General features: G+C 39.6%; 1 long non-coding RNA gene across 1 annotated transcript; it reads left to right on the top strand.

Moving 5' to 3' along the window:
- Nucleotides 1-1114: 1114 nt before the first annotated feature.
- On the top strand, nt 1115-2130 carry LOC127535434 (uncharacterized). The gene is made up of 2 exons (XR_007944288.1): nt 1115-1178; nt 1826-2130. It is a non-coding gene; the product is annotated as an uncharacterized LOC127535434 (long non-coding RNA).
- The last annotated feature ends 13082 nt before the right edge of the window (nt 2131-15212 follow it).

Here is a 15212-nt window from a genome sequence, read left to right as displayed (position 1 = left end):
GTTCATTATTACACACAGATGAAAATATTCCACAAAAAACGGCCATAATCCAACCTTGGACATCCAGACGAAACAAGCCAGTAACATATTTTGTCCAAAACATGTCTTGAAGTCGGTATATACTCCACGAATAGGTCGTTTTCAAGGAAATGCACCTCGCGATGCGCGTCCAATATTCCCTGTATTTCTCGTCATATTTTTATTTACAAATAGAATATTAGCGATTTTTTGTACTGAAAATGGCTGGAATTGACTGCAGCTTATGATGTCTATAATTATCTGAAATGTTGAGAGCTAGCTACTTAGCTTAGGCTAGTGCTAGCTGTGCTTCCCACAAAAAGTCAGGGGTCTTTCTACTCACACTGCTATTTTTAAACACTCCTAAACTCAATACTGAACAAACAAGTCTCCCTTCTCTCCTCTCTTTCGTTCTGCTAACTACTATGCTGTAATCAGCAGCATTGTCCTCATTATTGTTAGCACCTCATACCCTTGGGCCTAGGGTGGGTAGAGCTCATTTACAGGTATCTGACTCTTAGTTTTGATAATGCACATCTAACTAATATACATAAACTACTTCCACTTGAAATTAAAAGGTGTAATGGCTCACCCCGTTAGCTTAACATTAGCTTAGCATAGCGGAGCTGGTGTAGCCCTATCTTACAAGTCATTTATCATTCTGACATTGACCTGTATGCACAAAAACATATAAATATAAGCATACCTCAAAGAAAACGTATGAGTCCAGGCTTTTATAAGTCTTCATCTTCTCCATTGTGTGGATGCCTGGGCTGTTGATAAGGTACTCGTAAATGGAGTGTCATTGAAGATCTGGCCACGTAGTAGGGTCGTTTTCCCATGAAACCAGAGGAATTTGGTACGGACATGACTGCAAACCAACCAGTTCTAATTTTTCTTGATACCGTAGCTTGGCTTTTGGCTCAAGATTTCCGAAATAATCAGCAGACATTTTTCTCCGGGTCAAAACTGCGCGGTTTCGGTGGTCAAATCGCGGTTGCTAATGACTTTGTTGCCCCCTCTTAAAATGGCGGTGTGCGTTGCTAAGGAAGGTATGGTCACGTGTCCCAGACTCTGACGTCACTGCGAAAAGGTCTATAGTGACGCTGGGAGACGGGTCGCTCCGTTCAGCGTGCCGTGGGTGCTTCTGTGACGACAGGGTAAGCTATGTGGTCCGTATTATGTGATATGATGTGTTAATTGGTCCCTGATTTTGTTGTGTGGTTGCTGCAGTCTATTTGCTGCTGTTTTTGTTGGATCTCCTCCGCCTGCATTGCTGCTATGCTGCGCCACGGCTAACCGGGTACGTATCGCTCAATGAGGAAGTGATCAATGAAGCATAGGTGAAGTTATTTAATGATAATCCTGCTTAATTGTTTACCTTTACTAGGTTGCAGCTAAACGTGTGGTTCATTGGATGTCATCATTCCCTGGACTGGCTGCTGTTTCGGCTCTTTCTTTTCGCCGGACCTGTTGTCTCGGCTCTTTTGTGACGTCTCTTTTTGTTCGCCGGCTCTTTGTTTCGGCTCTCTTTGTTACGGCTCTCCTTTAAGTGTCTACAACTTGTTGTTCGACTGTGTTGGCGTGTATTTTCATTAGGTTTATCGCCAACGTGTTAGAGTTACTGCATCGTACTTTTGCTGTTAAAAACCTCAGGTTACGAGGATTATTATGCCTCATGTTGTACCTGTGTTTTAAGAGTGGCTGTGTGGAGTGAGTGCGTGTGTGTGTTTTTAATTGTGTATATTGGTCTGGTCACCAGCACTGCTAAAATCAGGAGTACTAATTATTTGTTTCTTTTGTGCAGGTTTGGTGAGCCTCGGCGGCAGTTTAATCCCTGGTGGTGGTTCACGGATCCCCTTTTTCGTTGGTGTGTTGTCACAGGTGTGATTATTTGGACCCCCTTTTTCTTCTTTTTGGTTATTTTTGTTTGCCTGCCGCCATGGTAAGCCAGCCTGCTCCCTTTATTGTTTAAGTTAAGTACTCCTGATTCTTTATTTTAAACTGGTGGCTTGCTTCTTATCTTTAATAATCTAATTAAATAAAGAAATTGTTATATTTTTGGAAACACGTCTCAGCCCAAGTGATTACGAACCTGTGTGCCTTCAGTGTTTAAATGGTCCTTGGTTGATCATGCAGGGCTGTATGCTTGGCTTTTTCACAAGGAGCACAGGTGCTCCTAAATGAAAAAATTTAGGAGCTCTATGAATTTTCACTATGAATCGCACAATTTTATTATTAACATTCACACAACAAGCCAAGCAGTAGGCTCAGTTATTTCACACAGAGAACATCCCTGTCCCACATCTTTTTGTATTCAAGTCATCCTGGCACACTTGGCTGAATTCATCCAGTGGTCCACGGCAGGACTTTGATCAAAGTCCTCAAGACATGGCCCCTCCAAGCTGATCCTCATGAGGTCTTCGGTGGTGGTCAAATAAATGGATGCAGTTCTAACAGTGACATTGCACAAACAAAGCTTCTCCCACAAAATGGATTATCATCCCTCACCAGTGTCAGATACATCAGCTGGTCTCAAGCTAAATTGACAGTTCTAAACCCTCTTAGGGCACTACATAATCAGGCCTTGAAAATCCTAGATAAAAAGCCCCGGCGGTACCACCATTGCAACATATTGGAAAAATATAAAATTTTAAGCTTTGACAACCTGATCAGGTACTCTGATATCTGCCTGGTACATAAAATCTTACATGACGCAGCACCACCCCCTCTAAAGACCTTTGTACAGCTACGCTCTCAACTAACCAGTAGAGTGCTTAGGTCAGCGTTTAGGGGTGACTGCCACATTCCCAAAAGAAAGTCTGCCTTCTCTCAGTCAGCCTTTTCTTACAAAGCCATCAAGGAATGGAATGGGCTGCCTGATAATTTTAAGAACATGGCAGATTTCCACAGCATTTCTTGGGCTGTTAAAAACTGGCTGTTTGATCATCAGTCCTGTTCACATTAATAATACCAGAAGGGTATTTGGCCATCAGATGATACCCTCGTGGGTACCATCTGATGGCTACCAGACTATCAGTGTAAAAATAGTACAGTGTGTATTTACAGTACCAATCTGGTATAGAGCTATCAGATGCTACCCTCGTCAGTACCATCTGATAGCTACCACCTTTAGGATCTACGAAACTATTGTTTCGCATACAACGCTGCACTTTAACTTTGTACTTTTGCACTCTGTTTTTGTCATTTAAATGCATTTTAAATATATTGTAATTGGTTTGAATAGTCTTCCTCGTTATACTTTTGCTTTTTGATAATTGTACTATAAACCAACAATGTTGCACACATATTTGTAAATATTTTAAGATTGATTTTGATTTTGCATTGTTAATGTAATGCGTTTTATATGCGTTGTCTTAAATAATGAATGTTTTTTATGGACCAAGGACTACAGATGGAAATTAGCTTGAAGCTAAATCTGGTGCAGCCATCTTTTTAATGTAACTGCACGCTGTCCTTTTACAAATAAACTTGAAAGAAAGAAAGCTTCTTTGGTCCTCAGGACTTTGTGAACTAATAAACCAATGTATTTTTTACAGATGGACATCTATACTGCATCCGTCACAAGGAAACACCAAAGCCCATGTTTAGAGAGTGTGTGTGTGTGTATTTTGTAAATAGTTTGCAAAGAATTATGTTTGATTTTGTTCTCATAAAAGGAGGTGTACATATGTATGTGTATTTTGTAATTAGTTTGTAAAGAATTATTGATTTTGTTCTCACAAAAGAAAACAAAACTTTCACCAATATGGCTTCCTTTCATTTGGAGTGTGATTGGTCTACTGACTTCTTTCTTTTGTCATATTTTCCATTATCACTCAGATGGCATTGTGTTACATTTTTCCAATTTCCAAGCAAAAAACTCGGTGGGAGCCAGCATGTACACAAGACCTTATACAACAGCAGCAGAGGTGCAGATGTTGTAGCTGAGAAAGTTTGGAGGTTGTCACTTTTTGCATTCCCAAAACAATAAGGGGAGTCATATTTTAAGTGGCCCAATAAATTCTGACTCCAGATTTTATTTCATATCATACAATCTGCACAGTTAACTCAATCTGCATATTTTTGTTAAAGTCCTAGTTTTGAAATAGTCTCTCTGTTCTTAATCTGCCATACTGTGATCATTTAGCCCCTTATTTTATTATTCTGTTCTTACAGACTGTAATTTACTAGGATTAAAAAAACAAAACAAACTTGTAATTTGGTGTTTTAGCTGTTGTAGCAAATAATTTCCCAGGTGTGGGATTAAAGAATTTCAATTCTATTATATTGTTAACTGGCCCAATAAAAACAATAACAATAACAAATGACTTTATACTTAAGAACTATACTTATATTAAAGACTTTATACATAAATACCAGACATATTTTGATGCCATATCTTGCATTCTTAGGGGAGTCTGATTATAGGTGCGGAATGCATAGATTGGGTTAACTGATGACAATTTTAGTTCAGTTATTACTTTATGGTATTTAAATTGTTTTACATGCTTAATTTGGTGTCATTTGCATTATTATAATTTAGACAGACAGTATTTGGTTATTTCAAGTTAATGTGTTCATAAAAGCTGAAGACAAAAATAGGAGCCTATCGCTTTAAGAAAGTGCGGCGATCTGTGTGATGCTCGGTTCTGTGTGGGGGAGACGGCCTGAGAGTCGAGAGGAGCTCACGGTTTTTCTGACCATGTCGTGTTGTAGCCTGCCGATGTGAAAAAAAGTTGTTGAAGAAGAAGGTGTAGGCTATGACTTTTAGTTTGATCCACTTTGTGTGGATTTATTTTAGGAGCAAATGCGAATGATAGGGTTGACATCTGTACTCGCACGTACTCCCTTTTTATTTTTTTCTATTCGCACCGATCTATTTTTAGGCGCATATGCGAGTGAAACGCTCGCACTGTACAGCCCTGTCATGTTGAATTGAATGTCCCGGGGGTGAAATTCCCCTGGGTGGCGTTGTCGCAACAATTATTTGAATCCTAGCCATTTTTCCCCATTCTCCATTCCCCTCCTCTTAGAGCTCCCTCGCCACGCCACACTTATGACATGAAATGACCTCATATACCCTGGGAATACAATAGAGCTCAAGTCTTTAGGTTTTCTATTGAAATTAGTCCATTCTTAAAGGCCATATTTGTCCCTTTACCTCAGTCATGCAGCCCAAGCACAGTAGTGTGTATTTCTGGTACATTCATATCGTCTGAGAGGTGTGCCACCTGGATCTGACAGGGGTATAAGACTAAATCAGGTCAGTACAGGACATCACAATGACTCAGTAATGGTCAGACACCATATTGTTGATAATGAGCTTTCCTCCTTATACCCCTGCAAATGACTCATTGGATCTAAAGGCAAAAGGACTCTCAAGGGCTCTGTTCTGATTAACCATAAGCCTTTGGGAGTCAAAGTCAATTTCTTCAGGTGTGCGTTTTCCAATCCTGCCACACAGCAAGGGCACATTGATTTCCTGCTGGATGAGATTGCCCAACTTGGTGATGACCTCTGATAGAATTGTTTCAGGAAACCTGATGGCGTGCATTCCAAAACACACACTTTTTACATTCAGTACATACTACAGCTCCCCTCACAGAGGAGTAGTCATACTTATAGGAAATGTGCTTCAAACTTTAAGTGTTGTGGTCTGTTTTTCAAAATGAGCAAGCCTGCAACATGCAGGCTTGGTAGCTCAAGTTTGTTTATACTCTCAAAACACTGATGTAACTGTGGGTCAGAATGGGGTCAAAAAAAGCATGCTGGCTTGCCTACTGCAAAATCCAGCTGCATGCAGTATGACAGTATTTTTTGGCATACATTTGACATTATGCATTGGGACATCCAAAATATTTTTTCCTCATACTGTTTGGATAATATAGATATTAGAATGTAGCCACTGGAACCATTGTTTAACCATGTCAATTGCATCCAGTCTGTTTCTGTGAAGGCTGTTGCTGGCAAATCGTGTTTTATCCCATATACTGCCAACCTTTAACATTTAAAAATCATCTTAATGTGATCCAGTGTACAAAAATCACAAACGGTACTGACTTGAACTGATATGTGGACGAGATCCTCGGCTTAACTTTACAGGAGACTTAATCCGACAAACACTGGTTTTGTTACAAAATTTAAAAAAACAAAAAAACAAAACGTATTCCTAAAGAGTTCTATACAAGTACAAGTTCAGCTTGAGTCTTGTTCAATATATTTAACTGAGCAATTTAAGCAGGTTCTCTGGCAGGCAGAATCCTAGAAGAGCATTTTGTTGTATAAAGGTTATAAACTAACCCACAATTTGCCATTAAACCATGTATGGAAATCTAAAGAAAAACACTTTAATGTTGATGACATAAAAAACATTTATTGAAAAATAACTGCATTATTTAAAATTCATTGTAATTTTAAATTACTTAAAACCCAAGTGTTGTCTTGTATGGTATGGTCAGTGTTTGGTATCATGGGTTTCCTTTAATTCCACCTGGAAGAACCAACAAACTGTTAGGGCAAAGGAAACCTTATGTATTCACAATACATTGTGCAGGTGTATGAGCAGAGCAATGCAAGTCTTTGCACAATGTAAAGAATTCAGGTAGCCTATTAAAATAAATCACTATGTAAACATATGAAAGTGTATGACACCTGTTCAACATTTATCCAATACCAGTTTAAAGTTGGGGTCTTTTAATCCATTTGGCTCTATGATCCACTAACATCTGAAAATAGTGTTGAACTGATCAATTCCATGAGATGAATTAAAGAAATGTTACTCAAGTCTTTAGCCAGCTTAAATGTTTATAAGCAATATGTAAATGATCAGCATGAACTTTCCATAGAGGAGCCAAGATGAATCTTTACCTTTTGATTTCCCAGGTTTTCCACTGTATCCATTGTAGGCTTCCTGCTGTGCTTTTCTGTAGACAGAGGCAAAACTGTTAACGCACCATGAACTTCTAACAAAGTGTCAACATTTGCTTGTGTCAACACAGATTTTTCCATTCATTTTCCATTGCGCTTCTTATTGGCTTGAAATGGGTGGGGCTCTGCTGGGTATGTACAAGTATGAGTAGCATTTAAATGTAAAATAAAAAAATATATATGTTGTCGACTTAATTCTGGTGTTTAACTAAAACTCCATTCCTGTTCCTAAAAAAATTTAAATAAAAATACGATGCCACCGTCATTTTTGTATTTTCTATACAAACTTGTAATGTTACATTTAATATGCATATTTTTTTAAGTGCATTTTCATTCTGCAGGGATTTGCTCAAACCAAACTTTTGACCTGATGATGGCTTACACTAAGGAATTCCATGCATTACCATGACCTCTGTTCCTCCGCTGACTATTCCTCTTCAAATTTTTCTGCACAAGTCCATTCATGAAAAATACTTCAGTTGTGCCATTCCATTGTTTGCTTTCTTCAAATCTAGGAGACAAGGCACAGTCAAAGCACTTTTCTTAAAAGCCAAAGCAACATTTAAAAAAAAAACAACAAGACCTAAACACTCACCTGAATATTTAAAAGGATGACTTTCTTTTGGCCCAACGCTGCCCGGCCGTTTACATGGACACCTGGGCTCCAGTAATTCAGTGCACTGGATGCCACAGTCCACTAAAAGTCTCTTTGATGGTGACACTTTCATCATTTTCTGATCAACCACTGGACTACACAGTTCCTTGTTTCTCACCTGATTGACCACTACACATGCTCCATCCTTCTTCATGCCCATTCCATGTTGTCAAATCAGCTGGGATGTAAAAATGATTTTCTCCTCTGCTGCAGAGTTAAGAGGGAATGTTTCCTCCTCAGGAGAGCAAGGACTTTTCTCCTGTTCATTCAAAATAGATTCCTGGTGTGGGCTTTGACTAGCTCCGGGTTCAGAAGACCCATTTTCATCCATGCAATCTTCACAGGAGGTAGATACATCTTTACTCTACAGAAGAATTATGGAAGTTAGAGGATTGCTTTCAGATGGAGCCATGTTCTGGTCATGTTCTGGTCCTCTGTTTTCAGACAACTTCATGGTTTGCCTCTGGCTTCATTGAAAGATTTAGTTTGTCAGCTGGAGTACTGAAAATGAGGCAGCTTTCTGACATAGGAACGAAGTCAGAAAAGGAAAGCCTGCGAGTCAGTCTCCTTTCTTTACTAGCTTTGGTAATTAGGTTGTCATTTTGGGTTGACAGTCTCTCATTTTCAGTTTCCTCTGTCACCTCAGTTACTTTAGACTCAAGCACACTGTTCTGCAACAGCCACTCCTTAGTGGGGATAAAAGGGACAAGAGACTCAACAGACCAGACACACTCTCTTTGTCTGACAGCTACTTAAACACATTTGGTATGGAATGATCTCTGTTGTGTGGTCTTGTGGCTTTGTTTCTTTGCCATTTTCTTCCTCTTTTTCAAGCAGCCTATGGGATGTGTTTCCTGAAGGTAGCAATTCATCTCTGTAGATGAGACAGTGACTTGCAGAACGAACTAATTCCATAGGCTCGCTGTTTCTTGACCCTGACTGTGGTTCAAAAAGAGGACAAGGCAGCCTGAGGATCTTGAGTATTTCACAGTCTGTAGAAGAAAAGATACCCTCAGCATCATTATTAACGTCGATGCTTTCAGTCACCACTGAAACATTCTTTGTCTCAGTCGGGCTCAGATAAGCAGACTTTTCACGCTGTACTTCAGTTTCATAAGAAGGCAGCTGGTGAGTATTCTGAGGCAGCTCCTTGTCTGCCATTTTCAACACTGCTGTCTCTGATGTGCAACCTCCCCAACTCAGGATGTCCGGCAGCCTTGTTGCCAGACAGATTTCACTGGGGCACGTGCCCCAGTATTGATCTGCAGTGCCCCAGTAAAAATTTCACCAATAAAAAAAAATAAAAATCACTTCGGAGTTTTAAGTCTACATAGCATAGACTACAGCGCACATACTACTTAGTATGGTAATTCATTGCTACTGTATTCACTCCACTCAAACAATGTGCACATGGCTAATTAATATGGTAATTTATTCACGTGTAGCGACTTCAGCTGATCAACTGAAGTCGAGAGAGCGAGAGAGAGGGGGGGGCGATGAGAATCACTGCGTGAGGTAGGTAACGTTAGCCGACAACTTGTTAAATATATTTTTTTGATTTTGATTTGACTCGAACTGTAACTCCTAGATGGATATCAGAAAGTTATTCGCCCGCAGCAGGGATAAAGCAGCGAGGAATGAGAGAGGTAAGTGAAGTCCTAGCTAGCTAGGCAACATAAGTCTGTCTCAAGTTAATGCTAAGTTAGCTAACGTTATTCACAACGCCTCTCACCCCTCCACCACACTGAAGGAGCTGCTCAAAGCTCCTTCAGTAGCAGACTGACTAACTACTGCCGCCACCATCAAGGAGGGAGCACTACCACAGGTCATTCATACCTGCAGCTGTCAGACTGTTTAACAGCAGCAGCTCAAGGTCTTTTCCTGTATATATATATATATATATATATATATATATATATATATATATATATATATATATATATCACCTGTAAATAATACTGGAAATTTTCAGATTTTTGTTGATTTGTGTGAACTCTGCGTGTCCCACTTTTCCCCTAATTTGGGTTTCTTTTCCTCTTTACTCTTCTAAGCATAACTCTTCTAAGCATATATATATATATATATATATATATATATATATATATATACACACACACACACACACACACACGTGTGTGTGTGTGTGTGTGTGTGTGTGTGTGTGTGTGTGTGTGTGTGTGTGTGTGTGTGTGTGTGTGTACATATTTTTCTTCTTTATTACTTATCTTATCCTTGTATCAGGACAAACCATATTAACTTGCTGTACAAGCTTTGGGGGAAATTCCAGTGAGTTTCATCAGCATGAAAGATAATGTTGGTTATGGTCTGCTGGTTCTGCTCAGGACCTCTGCATCAATGATGATTTTGAGTAAGCTTGTGTTAGTTGACAGATACAGCCTATGGATGGTGCAGTGGTTCTCAAATGGTCTATCATCAGGAAGAAAAACATTTTTCCCTATCATCAAGTCGTGAGCCAAATGTTTAAACCATTCAAGTTTATTTCACAGAAAAATAGCACAGACTTGTCTTGTTAATCGGTTTGTCTTTGACTAAAAGAATCTTGTTTTGTCACCAGATAAATGGCTTCAGCTAAAGCATCTGGCCAAAGCTGAGGAGTACAAATGCACTGTGTGTGCCACTCTAAAAGATATGCGCACTGATGAGAAGGCTGCTGAGCTTTGTGACAGAGCAAAGACCTACTGTCCAGCCAACCAGATCCCAGAGTCATGTGCTGTTACCAGACAAAGGCAGAAGCAGAAACGCATGGAGGACTATCTAGTGGACTCTAGTTGTGGGGCAGTGAGTGACCGAGGTGATGCAGAGAAATTGAAAGCAAACTTGTATCTACCTTGCCTTGACAGGATGGTTGCTGAGATGGATCAGCATTTTTCATCTCTCCACAGCCAAGTTCTAAAAGGTGTTCAGGCCTGTAATCCAGGATCTGACAACTTCCTCTGTGAGGAGGACCTCAGAGGTCTGACAGATCATTACAGTGTTGTTCTAAAACCTGAAGAGGTGTTGGTGGCCAAAAACCGTCTGGCCAGAAAGTGGGAGAGCCTTCCAATCACAGACATGCAATGTGTTTTCAGCTTGCTGGATCAAGTCATGTTCCCAACCTTGACACAGGTCATTCAGATAGCTCTGACCATCCCAGTGTCCAGCTGCACTTGTGAACGGACGTTCAGTGTGCTGAGACGGCTCCACACTTGGCTGAGAAGCACAATGGGGCAGGATAGGCTTCACCATCTTGCCATCATGTCAGTGGAGAGTGAGGAACTTTCCAAGTTAAGCCACAGCCAAGTGATTGACCACTTTGCAAAAATGAAAACACGTTACAGTTTACTCCCCAAAAAATGATTGCCTGAAGTGACACAACAGTTGTTCATTTATTCTTCTACTATGGAAATATAAGAACCCAGAGATTTTGGGGTGCTTTATTTTATTTTTTTTACATTTGTAAATGTTCAATTTGCAGATGTTTACTGAAATCAATATTTCAAAAAGATTCATTGCTCTTCCTATTTGCATTTATCAGTAATGGTTTAGAAGTCAAGAGTAAAGTGCACAAGTAGGCCAAATGCATTACCGCAGTACATTTCAGATGGTTAATCAAAGATCTAGACAACATAGTCTGATATTATTGAATGGTTTAAAGAACTATTTAGGTTTTTTTATGTGAAGTGCTGAATATGTTTTTTTTCTCGCACACTTTGCACACTCTCATGAATGCTTTGTGCCCCAAGTGTACAGTATTAGGTCTGGTGACGCCCCTGATGTCAGGAACAGAGATATGCCTTTCTTTGACAATCTCGTCCTCTCTTTGATAAGAGGTACACACAGGAGCTACACTACCTGGAGAACTCACTAACCACATATTGGAGAGACCATTTCCGCTGGGAGAGGAAAAGTGGGGCACCTGACCAATATTGTCTTTACAGATCTGTGATTCTTCAGTTGATCTTACATATGATTGGACAGTGTTTTTCCTGTGGGATACATGTTAAAATCATGCCTGACTGTATTATTTGTGCAGGACCTGTTAACCTGGGAGTCTTTTGCATTACAGCGGAGTAACCTATCATCCTCAACTTCAGTTGAGCTTTGCTTTTCAGGCCTGGAGCTTGAGGACAATGGGGAGTTTGAGGCAGTTGCATTTCCAGAGTCTGAGCTCACAAATGGGCAACCGTCATTATCGCCACCGATGCCTGTCTGTGTGGTTTCTGTTTGGACTTCACAATTCACAGTTTCCCTTACAGGGATGGTATGAGGCAGGCGAATTCTGTGGCTCTCACTTGGTAGAAGGGAGCGTGAACCTGGGGACGGAGCAAGCGTCTGTAGTGTACTGGTTGAATATGAGGTTGTGGTAAAACATAGGCTGGAGCCTCCATGTAAGGGGGAAGAGGGAATGGGGACATAGCCATACCATAGCCTGAGAGAAGGTAAAAACAAACAAAACATATTTCAAATGTATGAAGTTGATTGTACTGAGAAAACAATATCTGGAACAACCACCAACTCACACGCTTTGGGGGGAAAAAAAGGAGTTAAATTTGAACAACTGTCAAAAAAAAATCTGCAATAATTATTCAAGTTCCCCTTTCTCTCATATAGGCTTATTGGCCATAGTGTTGAATGACACTGTGCCCATCCCATATAAATATATACATGCATCTACAAAAATATCCAGAACTGCAAGATCTTTTTCCTTTCCATACCTTGGGTATGGCAATCAAAGGAAAAAAAAATATATATATATAAAAAGTAAAAAATAAATAAATTACAACTCACTCATGCCTGGGAAGCCATCAAAGGGGTTATAAGATAAGGGCATGGGCCACTGGTAGTGAAGGGGGGAGGGGGGGAGGGGGGTTGTACAGTTGGTATATAAAAGACAGGCCTGGCAAAGATGGGATGTTGGGAATGAGATGGAGATCCTGGGTTCTGGCTGATGCACTGCAGTCGTGGATCCTGCTGCATTGCATTTGCCATACCACTGTTGACTTGAAGGCAGGTTCCCTCCATTCTGTCCTGGATGAGCTGGTGGAGGTCTGTTAACATCTGCTGCCACTGCTGTCGCCATTTTCAGCCTATGCCAAAATGGAGGAAGAAAGACCACCGTGGTGATATGAACAGTCTATTGCTAAGGTCTTTGGTATAGCAATTAAACTAAATTGTACAAGACCATACACATTCTGTTGTGTTAACCACAGAAAAGAGAACAAATGTTGAAAAAATATACTGTAGATAAAAAAACAAAACAATTGTACATTCAACACATGCTAAAGAAACACATCACACCATACATAGATAACAGAATGCAAGTTGAATGTAAGTGCACCCTCCACCAGTCTAAGACTGGGCAAATCTAAATCAAACTCTAATGACCACACAGGATTAACAATGTTAGGAAAATCTATCTGCTTTTGAATTTGCCCAGTGCCCACTCCTCAATTGTCCACAGAATAAACAAATGAGGGTCATTAATCAGGATTTCAGGAAGACTGAGGTCACAAGTCTGAATTTTCAAAGAGTCTGCAAATAAATATGTAATTTAATGGCAAAAGCAAATAAACAAAAAACATTTAAAAAAAATGCTTCTAGTGCCAGAAGTCATTAAATTTTCTACACACCAAAATGAGATAGTGTGCAAATGAATTTGACTCTTTATCTTTGAAGTTGAACTATGCTTTATGTACCCTTTACTGAATAACTAAGGAAAGAATTACTGTTTAAAAAAATGCTCATTGAGGTACTGACACCTCCATACAATAAGGATTTGATATTATATATGTATTTTCAATGTTGCCATTTGTGATGATAATAAAAAAGGCATTTTACCTTGCAAGAACCTGAAAATGAAAATCACAATCACACACACAGTGACTACAAGTGAGTAACAGGCACACCTGAGGTTAAGTAGGTGCTGATCAGACAAGTGTGTGTACTATCAGCTGATTAGTACACACGTACTAAGACCTGCAAGAGGTCTCAGTCTCTGAGGCCTCTTGCAGGTCTAAATGCTATTATTTCATCAGAACACTAGATGGAGATAGACTCCTGTCAAATAATAAGGGTCTTCTAAAGCTGTTCTGATAGATAACATTCAATCTTCTGTCACATTAGAATTACATCTGTACTGTTTTTCATCATTACTCAATTTACTCACCTGTTCCCAAAACTGTCCAGACTTAAAGTCTTTCACATAGCAAAGACATTTTTATTAGAACAGCAGACTTCTCCAATCTCGTTATAGACTGTATAATGACAATAAAGCATATTCTATTCTGTTCTATTCTATTTTAGACTTAGCGGTGGAAACTATTATAATTGTATTGTGTGTGAATTAACTAGTTCATGCACACTGTATTGTCACTTGATTCCTTAAATTTCATTCATCTTTCACAAGTCTTTATAGAAACTGAGTGAGAAATCTATTCCTAACATTTTAAACAATCATCTGTCATTAAAAGGGTCCTTCATGAATGACCTGGGTTACATTATTCTACAAGCTAAGCCTTCATCCTTAATTTCTTGATCATTACCGCCCTAGAAAGTTTATCATGTTACTTATGTTATCCACAGAAGATGACAAGCCCAATCACAGTTAGTAAAATGCAAACACAATAACACTTTTACCAGTTCAGCTGACCTATCAGCTTATGTATGTATTGGGACGTAAGAGTAGGCCAAAAGACCAGCATTCAGATTTTAAAAGTAGTCTCACAATTTCATCATTCTTGAATAATTCCTTCCATTATCTATACACTTAATCCTCATTAGGGTCACAGGGGGCTGGAGTCTATCTCAGCTGATTTAGGCTGAAGGCAGGGGACACCCTGGACAGGTGACCAGCCTAACAAAGAGCTACACATAGAGACAAACAATCACACTCACATTCACACCTACACACAATTTAGAATCACCAGTTAATCTCAGCATGTCTTTGGACTGTGGGAGGAAGCTGGAATAACTGGAGAAAACCCATGCATACTCAGGGAGAACATGCAAATTCCATACAGAAAGCTCCCAGGAAGGTAAAGACACAAACCAGCACCTGCTAGCTACAAGGCAACAGTGCTAACCACAGAACCACTGTGCAGCCCTATCTTGTGATATACACTATAAAATATGCTATAGTACAGTGTTGTAGTGTACATATTTGTACATTAAGAAAATCTCTTATGGCATTACTTAGCCTATTCATACTGAATAGGAGATGAGGATGAGCAGCAACTATTCTGTTTACAAAAAATACTGTGGTGATTCTACAAACTGCTCCAATGAAAAGCTGCCTCTTCACCCTCCACCACCTTTTCTATATTTCATTATATGAACATGTAGTTGCTATGGTTACTGGTGTCACTCAGCTGTGGAAAAAGTAGCATTGTATATTACTGTAGGACAGGGGGAGGGGTAGTTGTAATGCCAGTGAGAGAAAGTTGATAAGGGAATCCTTCCATTATGTAATATTTGGAGTTAACACAGAGGATTAGTCATGCATCTCTCCATCAATGCAGAACAGGATCTGTCGAGCAGCAGATTAACAAAAATCATATTTACTCTCACAACACAAGTATTGCATTTGTAAATTTCAAACCATCTTCAGGGA

This window comes from Acanthochromis polyacanthus, chromosome 9, assembly GCF_021347895.1.
Source record: "Acanthochromis polyacanthus isolate Apoly-LR-REF ecotype Palm Island chromosome 9, KAUST_Apoly_ChrSc, whole genome shotgun sequence".
Taxonomy (NCBI): domain Eukaryota; kingdom Metazoa; phylum Chordata; class Actinopteri; family Pomacentridae; genus Acanthochromis; species Acanthochromis polyacanthus.
This window is presented reverse-complemented; position numbering and strand designations above follow the sequence as displayed.